We start from the raw sequence: 10,835 nt of genomic DNA, 5'->3' as shown, positions 1-10,835 counted from the left end.
CGCCCGGCCGCATGGCCTGGGCAGGGAACGGGAAGCCGGGAGCTCCGCCACCCTTCAAACCAGGAAGCAAAGAGAACCCAGAGAACTCTGCTTTTACACTTTAAGGTAGGGTTCACAAGTTGATCCCACTTTTCAATGGCTTAAACCACTGTCAATTCTCAGCAATGACCAATAATTGGTCAGGAGAAAAGACTCCAAGCACTTCCCAGCAACTCCAACTTCCTTAAAGGTAAAGTAACTCCATGACATCGGGTGAGTCTCTCCACTTGCAGGCTCAACCCTTCATCCAGGTGGTACAGGACCCTGGGAACAATCACAACTTGCACACAAAAATTGTTAGAAACACTGAAGTTATAAACTGATAGGCATAGGGTAATCATTGCCGGGTCTGTGCCCATCAGCTGTTGCAGGCTGGAGTCTTGCAGTTTAGGATTTCTTGGTGAGTGAACTCTCTGTCTCCCCTCTGTCACCTGAACTGGGAACGCTAGCGCAGCTGAAGGGACCCAGCTGGCACATGCAGCTTTTATCTGTCCCCAGTCTACGAGAGCAGTATCCTCTCAGTTCTTTTTTAATGTGGAGAGGGGGATTCTTGTTTATCTTTGTTGTTTTCTCCTCTAAGGACTCAGTCTCCGACCACTCATCTTCACTAGTGTCTCGATCGGAGTCGGAACTTGACTGGCTAGCTACTTCCTTTTTCCCGTGCCTTTTTGTTGGGCTCCGGCCCCGCCTACATCTCCTGTGGGCGGGCCGTTCCCTCCCTCCTGGTTCTCCCCGCCCTTCACTCCGCCCTTCACTCCGCCCTTCACTCCGCCCTTCACTCCACCCTTCACTCCACCCTTCACTCCACCCTTCACTTCGCCCTTCACTCCGCCCTTCACTCCACCCTTCACTCCGCCCTTCACTCCGCCCTTCACTCCACCTTTCACTCCACCCTTCACTCCGCCCTTCACTCCGCCCTTCACTCCGCCCTTCACTCCGCCCTTCACTCCGCCCTCTGTTTCGCCCTCTACTCTGGGTACGGAGGAGCCCGCTGGGCCCGAGGTCCTGGCTCTCCCCTGGAGAGGAGATACTTCTCTGTAAGAGAGACACAATCTGTCGCTCCCAGGGGTCTTTGAGTTAGATATGTTAAACTGTTGTGTTTCATTGGTGTTCTCCCCTACTGTCCCACCCCGATACATGTATCTCGGGCTTCCCCCCACCCCTCTCCTTCCCCATAAATACCCCGGGTTTTCTCCTGTTTGGGGGATTCGCTGTTTCACACCCTTCGCCGAAGCTCTGCCTGAATAAAAGGTTTTGCCTTGGTGGAACGCTGGACCAGCATTCTCGTCCCTGCTTCCTGTGTTGCCTGCCCACCGCTGCCGAGCTGAGCTGGAATCACTCAACTACCGCTGAGCCTGAGCTGGAATCACTCGACTGCTCGAAGCCGCACACGCGCTTTGACCCGGCCCTTCTCAGGGCCGTTTCTCTAGAGAAGTCGCGGTGCTCCAGGCTTTCCATCGCCGCGGCAACTGGCGTCCCAAACGTGAGGCCTTCGAAGGAGCCCTAAAGAAGCGTCTGCCTGCAGTTTTAGCTGCGAGGCAAGTCGCTGTTTGAGCCACTGCCCCTTGAGGAAGCTTGCTTGCATTTTAGCAAGAAGCCATCCAAGAGGCTGCGACCAGGACCCTCGCTGACCATCCGGGGCAAGGAAAGCCCCTGAGGACCGGCCGCCAGGTGACCACCTACCCAGCAGCTTTTTCTTTCACCTGCCGGCATCTGCCGAAGAGAAATTGTAAGTCAACCCTGTGAAGAGTTTTTTTGGGCTTTTTTCTTTTTCTTTTTCTTTGCTGTTTTATTGCTGGGTGGGGAGTGAAAAAGGATGGGGAATGAGTCCTCTGTATGGAGACTGACCCCACCTGAGAGGGACTTTTATATCCAAGTTGTAACTACCCTAAAAGCGGGAAATTTTAAGTTTTCTAAAGGGGATTTAAAAAGATTTATTCATTGGGTTTTTAAACATTTTAAGATTAATTCGGACTCTGCTAAATCAGGAACCTTTTGGGATAATGTGGGGAGAAAGTTATATACAGTTCAAGCTAAAGGCGATTTTTCTGTTGCAAAATTCTTTCCTGTGTTTCAAAATATTATTTTCTCATTGGAAAAAGAGGAAAAAAAAGAAGAGGGAGTTTGGGGTCCCCAGTTAAACCCCCCAACCCTGTCAACCTCTCCAAGTGTCCCTAAACCCTCTTCCCCTATCTGAGACCCAGTTGGCGGGTGGACGTTGCCCCAGGGCACAGGGCTGCTGCCGTCTCCCTGACACCCCCCTACCGTCTCTCTACCGTTACCAGGGCGGCAATGGCCATGACGCTCTGGGTCTTTCCTCTAACCTTTCTCCCATGCCCTCACACCCGGTTGTGTACCCCCCAGTTCCTACCGTTAGCACAGATGGCGCCGGCAGTGTGGCCAGCCCCGCCATTCTGTCTCGCTCCCACCCCGGTTTTCCCGCCCTCGATGCCCAAAATGGCCACTTTCCCGCCTTCACCCCTTCTCTTCCTGCCACGTCCTGCTCCCCCTCTCCCCCCACTGCGTCATTGGGTGTAACCGCGTCGGGCCCCCCCATCCATCGGGAAACCCCTCCCCATCGCGGACCCCAGTCCCGCCCCTTCGTGCCAGGGCCCCGCCCCTGGCAGCGCTCCCGCTCCAGGGTCCCAGTGCCCCGGAGGTTGGCACGGCTCCGGCCGGAGCAGGGCCATCTCAGCTTCCCCACCTGGCCACAAAAGGGCCAGCTCTAGGCACCCGAGCCGGCCCCGCGCTGCCACCAAGCGCCCCCCACCTCCACTAGGAAATGAGAGTAGTGAATCTTCTTATTCAGATTCTGAGTATGAAGATCACTGGGCTGATATGCAGAGGGAAGCCACACGAGCGGGGAACTCAGCTCTGTCATGGAAAATACTTGCCTTTCCTGTAATAATGAGGAGAGACAGGGGAGGGGCACAAATCCCACCACTATAGGGAACTGCAGGAACTTTGTAAAGCTGCTGAGGAACAGGGCAGGGGTTCACATTTTTTTAAACACTTGCTGGAATCCTCCTTCTCTGCCCACATCATGGTCCCCCATGACATCCAGAATGTTATGAACTGCCTTCTCTCCCTTGCAGAGTACATGTTATGGGAGAGGCAGTGGAAAAAACATTTAAAGCAATTGGCAGATGTTTATGCTAAAGATGCTAACAGACCTAATTTTACTTTAGAGTACTTAGCAGGAGAAGGAGATTTCCAACAGCCCCGAGATCAGGCCTGGGACCTGCCTGAAGCAGCTTTACAGGATAGAGCTAATGCTGCTAAGATATCTCTTTTTACCACCCCTGATGATAAAGTGCCAACGCAGTGCTTCACCAATATTACGCAAGGGGCAACTGACTCTTTTATTAAGTATATTGATAAGTTTAAAGTAGCCATTGAAAAGCAGATAGAGAGCCCTCAGGCGCAAAAAGAATTATTAGTAAAAACAGCAATGGCCAATGCTAATCCGGAGTGCAAAGCAGTTTTGCGAGCCCTCCCACTGGACCCCGAACCAACCATAGATCAGATGGTTGAAGCCTGCACCAAGCTCTCCTCTGCCTCAAGTGAGAATACAGTGGCACTTGCAGTGGCTAAAGGAGTGGCAGAGGGGTTATCTCGAGTTTATGCTGCAGACCTCAATACAAGTCGTTGTTTTAGTTGTCGCGAGCCTGGACATTTTTTCAAAGACTGTCCAGAGAGACATTTTACATAACCACCAGCCCACCAATGGTTACCCAGACAAAACTGGTGTTCGGGAAACTTCAGGCAGAGCGTGGAACGGCCCCGCGCTTCAACATCAAATCAAATGCCGTACCGCTCCACCCCTCCTGCCAAACCCACCATCCTGCCTCCACAGGGACCCCAATATCAAGCCCAGCAGGTGGAGAGCTTCAGATGGGAACCCGGCGTCAACTGGTAACTAGACCCTCTTTACATAGGAAGGGTGACTGTATTTAAAAAATCCCCACAGTAAAACGTGGACCACCAGGCGGTCCCTCTAACATCTTAATACTTGGGGATCCTACCAACTGTCCAGGATAAATTCATATTGTTCCTGATGTTCAGACTATACACCCTGGAGATGAAATTTCCATCTCTCTGACCTGCATAGACCCTCCTTATTATTTAAAGGAAAAGACTCCTGTGGCACAGGCCTTTTTACTTCCTGGTGACTACCCAGATCACTTTCCCCTCAACCCCAGTGCTATGTGGACTCAGGTTGTGGGCTTCAGCAAACCCATCGTGGACTGCAGCCTATTTTGTAATGGAGAAAGGATTCAGCGCCCAGGAATGCTAGACACCGGAGCAGATGTTACCATCATCACTCACTCCGAGTGGCCAGACAATTGGGAATTACAACCTGTAGCAGGCATGATTTCAGGAATTGGAGGGATGACAGCTTCCATGAGAAGCAAGTGGAATGTTGTCATCGAAGGACCTGAGAGAAAAATGGCAACCATCAGGCCGTTTGTGGTGAGAGCACCAATCACCCTCCGGGGATGGGATCTCCTGTCCCAATGGGGGGCTTCTCTGTGGATTCCCAGCAGGGATTTTTAATCGGGGTCACTGAGAAGCATGCCACACCTACCATCCCCCAACTCACCTGGAAACAGCACCATCCAGTGGGGGTTGATGAGTGGCCCCTATCTGAGACCAAACTGCACGCACTGGAAGCCCTTGTGGAAGAGCAGCTTGCCCAGGGCCACATCACTGAGTCCAATAGCCCTTGGAACTCCCCTGTCTTTGTCTTACGCAAACCAGGCAAGGACAGGTGGAGACTCCTTCAGGACCTCCGGAAGATCAATGATGTCATTGAAGACATGGGATCCCTTCAGCCTGGGATGCCCTCCCCTTCAATGCTCCCCCGGGATTGGAAGCTGGCCGTCATTGACATAAAGGACTGATTTTTCAACATACCCCTCCATCCTTGGGATGCCCCCAGATTTGCATTCTCGGTTCCCTCCCCAAACAGACAAGCACCTTTAAAAAGATACCATTGGCTAGTCCTTCCCCAAGGGATGAAAAATTCTCCTACCATCTGCCAATGGTACATGGCCCACATTCTGTCACCTGTGAGGACCCTGTTCCCAGATGCCATCATCCTCCACTACATGGATGACATCCTGGTTTGTGCTGCTGACGATGACTGTCTGCACCGGACTTTACAAAAAACCATCCAGACAATTGAGGACGCTGGATTTGAGATACGTGAAGACAAAATCCAGCACACCTGCCCTTGGACCTACCTAGGACTCCGGATCGGCTAGCGGACCATCGTGCCTCAGCAGCTGACCATCAGAGATGACCCCAAGACCCTGCAGGACCTACATCAGCACTGCGGGTCCATCAGCTGGATACGCCCTCTGCTTGGAGTAACGACAGAAGTCCTTGCACCCCTCTTCAACCTGCTCTGCGGCAGCGAGGACCTCGATTCACCGCGCACCCTCATGCCGTAGGCTTGGGAATCTGTCACCAAGGTCCAAGAGGCCCTGTCTTCGCGGCAAGCCCACCGCTATGAGCCCGGCCTGCCCTTCCAACTGGTTATCCTGAGCAGAAACCTCTCTAGCCTCTGACCTGAATACTGTAACTGTGAATATGTTTTAAAGAATGTCTGTTTCCTTTTTCTTTTTTAGAAATAACCTACCTCTTACTCAAATCCATGATGAGCCTTAACCCTGCTGTCATCCTGCTCACACTGAGCAGCCTGACAGCAGCCTGGATCGTCCCACAGCCATGCCAGAACATCTGGGTGACCCTGGCACAAACACTCCAACAGGAAAACATTTGTCTATCTACTGCAGCAGCAAAAAATCCTATGTCTACCTGCCTGGTAGGAATTCCCTTGCAGCATGATGAATTCACACACAGCTTTAGTACACTGACTCCTGAAGCAGGTAATAAACTACACAGCACTCATGTAGAAGCAGAGTTAAGAAACCCCGTCGAAGAGTGGCTACCCCAGTTTCCTAAGGCAACCCAGGAACCCCAGGAGTTAGAGCTGCTGGGTTCCTCCCCAGCATCATACTGTGTACACTTTAGGGTCAGTCCTCCAACTCATAAAGAAACATTCCACCATATAGTACAACATCGAGAAGAAATCACAGCAAAAAGGTGGTGCCGTGTACTAAGCTACATCAAAGTGCACTCCTCAGCTCATACACATCCCAAAAGCCTCCCCAAAAGACTGTTCCTCATTTGTGGGGACCGTGCATGGGCAGGAATTCCATCCCGTCTCCTCGGAAGGCCGTGTACCATAGGGTGTCTATCACTGTTAGTGCCCAATCAAACATTAATTGGCGAATGGACCCATAAAAACAATTTGACCAAAAAAATTCAAAAGAGAAGTGCTACAAAATTAGATGAAAATTGTGACTCAGAGATTTTCCATTGGTCCAAATCAAAAAGAATTGCTGCATCCATTTTCCTTCCTTGGGTAGCTGCAGCCAAGGCCCTAGGTGAATTGGGACACCTAGAATGCTGGGTGGTAAAACAAGCAAATTTAACATCTAATGCCATAAGTGCCCTCCTAGAAGATGAGGAAATTACCAGGCAGGCGACAGTTCAAAACTGTGCTGCAATAGACTTTCTCCTGTTGCTCCATGGGCACGAGTGCCAGGAGTTTGAATTTCTCTGCTGCATGGATCTGACATCAAAAGTTCCTAACATCCATGCCACGCTCCGAGAGATGAAAAGCATGATCAGACAAGTCAAGCAAGAAGCAGATGACTGGTTCAATGGACTGTTTAAAAACTGGGGACTCTCGGGGTGGTGGGCTTCAGTAGTGAAAACTATTCTGTCACTGCTAGTCATTGTTTTGCTAACGGTGTTAGTGTTTGGAGTGCTAAGCAAAATACTGTCCAGAAGCATAGTTAAGCTAGTCTCAGCTACTTCAGATGTCAACCATATAGAGTTGGCAGACCGGAGTAACCCTCACCAGCCTGCAAATGGGGATTGGTGGGCCACTTCAGGTCAGTATGTCGTATAAGCTCGTTACCTTTCATTTGATTACATATATCAAAGTAGGGGCAGATGTGGTGGTGCATATTTCTGGGAGTTATTTGTTTCCCAGTGACGTGTTTTTCCCCTCTCCTACCTGTCCCTGAAACGTTATCCCATTGGTTGGTGTTATATGTCTCCCCGCCCCTCTCCCGAGGTTTGAAAGAGTCCGGGAAGGAGAAACCGGGTCTCTTCTCCCCCTGGAAGCTAGCCAGAATAAACATCCTCCGATACCCCGGAGGGAGAAGCAGCACTTTTTGGTCTTTTCTTGGTCTCGAAGGATCTCCCTGACCCCTCCATTCGACAGAGCCAGCGTGGATTACTTCGGGGGGCTAAGGGAGGATTGCTTCAATCCTGGGTACGGCCCCACACTTACACATGCTCATATTTCAATGGGACATGGCACTGAAGAATCCACTCCTTATCATCAAGTGGATTTTTACACATAACCAGCCCACTAAGACTATTACCACTCCGCAGGAAATCATGGCTGAACTCATTAAAAGAACTAGAGTCCATCTCCGCATTCTTGCAGCCTGTGAGTTCACATGCATCTTCCTCCCATTGGCAACTGGAAGTTTGGAGCCTTTGCTCCAAACCAATGAGAGCCTTCAGTTCACTCTCGATAGCTATTCAGGCCAAATTTCTATACATCCACCTGGCCACAGACTTTTCAAAACTACATTTCATTTGGTCCCCAAATCATTACAGAGCAAAACACCGCTCCAGGCCCTGACGGTTTTCACCGATGGCTTGGGGAAATCCCACAAGTCAGTCATGACTTGGAAAGACCCCAGGACACAGAAATGGGAGTCTGATGTCCAAGTGGTCGAGGGATCACCACTGATTGCTGAATTAGCAGCCTTCATCAGAGCTTTTGAGAAATTCCAAGAGCCTTTCAATCTGGTGACTGATTCGGCTTATGTGGCTGGAATAGCTATGAGAGCAGAACATGCATTTCTAAAAGAGGTCCCTAACCCAAATTTATACAAATTGCTTTCTGAATTAGTGTATCTTTTCTCCCGCAGAAAGCAACCTTACTATGTCATGCATGTGAGGACACATTCTGACCTCCCAGGTGCCATTGCTGAAATTGTCCCACCAGTTCTTCCACCAGAACGTGCCTGCATTGATGAGAATGTTCCGACTACCCAGAGACCAGGCTAGAGCAATAGTTGCCACCTGTCCTAATTGTCAATCTTTCCAAATACCGGTCGTTAATTCCAGGGTTAACCCCCGAAGACTTAACAGCTGCCAGATATGGCAAACAGATGTCACTCACGTCCCGTCCTTCGGGAGAGTCAAATACGTACACGTCTCCGTAGACACCTTCTCTGGTGCAGTGTTTGCCTCAGCCCATGCAAGAGAAAATGCCAAGCACACCATCCGACATTTTCTCCTTGCTTTTGCTACCCTGGGAGTCCCAGAACAAATTAAAACAGACAATGGACCTGCTTACACCTCTCACAAATTAAGAGACTTTTTCAATGAGTGGGGGGTGAAACACACCACGGGCATTCCTCATTCCCCTACAGGACAATCAATAGTAGAGAGGACCCACCAAAACCTGAAAAGAGTCCTTGATCACCAGCAGGGAGGAACAGAGATCATTCCTCCCATTGAGAGGCTCTGTAAGGCTCTATATGTCATGAACTCTCTAAATTGCTCATCTACAGAGCCTGACCCCCCTGTAATACGGCACTTCTCTAATTCAACTCATGCCAAACTCATGCAGAAGCCACCAGTGCTGATCAATGATCCTGAATCACAACGGACAACAGGACCTTTCCCGTTGATTACCTGGGGTAGAGGGTACACGTGTGTGTCCACACTATCAGGACCTAAGTGGCTCCCAGGGAAAAATGTGAAACCTTATTTAGGGCCTACAAACCCTGCACCAGACTCAGAAATTTCAAAGTCTCCTGAGACCCACACCTGAGGTCCAGAAAAACAGCAGCCCACTGCAGCCTGGAAATGGAGACGTCGTTGGAGTCCACCAAACCGACCTGCCACCAGACCAACAACCAGACAGAGGCCAAACCGTCCTGCTACCAGGGCCGCAACGAGACGACTGCCAACATCACGCCTGACACCGTGACAGTACACAAGTCTTCTTAACTCCCTCCCCCTTCCCCTTCTCGCCCTCGTTGCCTAGCCCAAATTGCCAGTTTACACCAAAATGCACCTCTGTGCTGCTGCTGGTCATGTGTCCCCAATACACAAAATAACCCTGCTTATAATTGTGGTTTTTTTTTAAAGAGGGGGGAGACGGGACAGGAAAGTGAAAAGGAAAATAGCTCCCCCCCCTCCAAAAATCAGAACTAATCTTTTATGTCTTGTTATAGAAAATGGAGAACAAAACCATCCTTGAGTTCCTGATGTTCCTGATTATCTGCATACTCCTGAAAACATCAGCTGTGGAGGCCTGGCTAGTAGCACAGCCCCAGGAGAACGTGTGGATCACCCTCGCAAAGACTCTCAAACAAGACCACGTGTGCTTGTCCATGGGCAGTGCCACCAACCCTCTAGACCTTTTGCTCCTGGCCCATGGACACGGCTGCGAGAAAATTAACTGACTGTGCTGCTTTGACCACTCCAGCCCCAGTGAAAGCATCCACACCCGCATCCTAAGACTCCAACACGTGGTCCAGGAACTCCAGACTGAAGAGAAGCCCCAGTGGCTTGAGGACCTTTTGGGGAGCTAAGGACCCAAAAGATAGGTTGCCTCCCTCCTGAAAAACATTTTTAAGTTTTCTTGAGTATTATTTTCCTATGTAGGTTTCCATATGTCAAGTTATTAGCCAAATCTCTGGAAGATACCCTTTTCATAAGTAAAGAAGGGGAAGTTGTGGGGGCTGAGGAACCCGCTGTCTCTGCGATCCCTGGCTCTCCCCTGGAGGCAAAGAACCTATCACTCAGAGAGAGACAAACTATCACTCCGAGGGGTCTTTGAGTTAGTTATGTCAAACCCTTGTGCTCCATTGGTGTTCCCCTCCGCTGTCCCACCCTGATACATGTATCTCGGACTCCCCCCACCCCTCTCCTCCCCTATAAATATCCCGGGTTTTCCCATGTTCCACAGATTACCTCTTGCTGGCTCCCTTCACCAAAGTCGCACACACGAGCTTTGGCCCAGCCCTTTCCAAGGCTACTTCACTAGAGAAATCGCGGAGCTCAGAGCTTTCCATTGCCAAGGCATATCAGAGCCAGTGTTACCATATCTGTGACATCATAGCAGCGTGAGCTCCAACGTGCTCCTCTCTGTGACACCACAGCAATGAATGACAGGCCCAAATTTCCTCTTCTCCCTCACACCACAACAGCAGTGACAGCACCTATTTCTTCATCTCTTCCACCACAGAAATGATAGGACAAAAGTTCCACTCGCTGTGACAGCAGTGCAGTCACACACCAAATTTCCTCCTTTCTCTGACTCCACGGCAGTGACAGCCCCACTCTTCCATTCCCTGTGACACCAGGGCAGTGACATGCCCAATTTCCTCCTCTCCGCAACTCCAGAGCAGGGAGAGCTCCAGTGTTCCTCTCTCTGTGACAACACAGCAGTGACAGCTCCAATGTTTCCGTCTTTGGGACACCAGAGCAGTATGAGCCCCAAAGTTCCACTCTCTGAGACAGCAGTGCAGCCACAGCCCAAAATTGCTCCTGTCTGTGAAACGACAGCAATTTTAGGCCCAGAATTACCCTGTTGGAGACACCATAGCAGTTAGAGCCCAACTTTACCCCTCTCTGTGACACCAGAGCAGTGAGGGCCCAAATTTCCTCTTCTCTGGGACACCACA

This window comes from Cyanistes caeruleus, unplaced genomic scaffold (assembly GCF_971803275.1).
Source record: "Cyanistes caeruleus unplaced genomic scaffold, bCyaCae1.hap1.1 HAP1_SCAFFOLD_11, whole genome shotgun sequence".
Lineage (NCBI taxonomy): Eukaryota > Metazoa > Chordata > Aves > Passeriformes > Paridae > Cyanistes > Cyanistes caeruleus.
The sequence above is the reverse complement of the archived record's forward strand: the minus strand, read 5'-3'. Positions refer to the sequence as shown.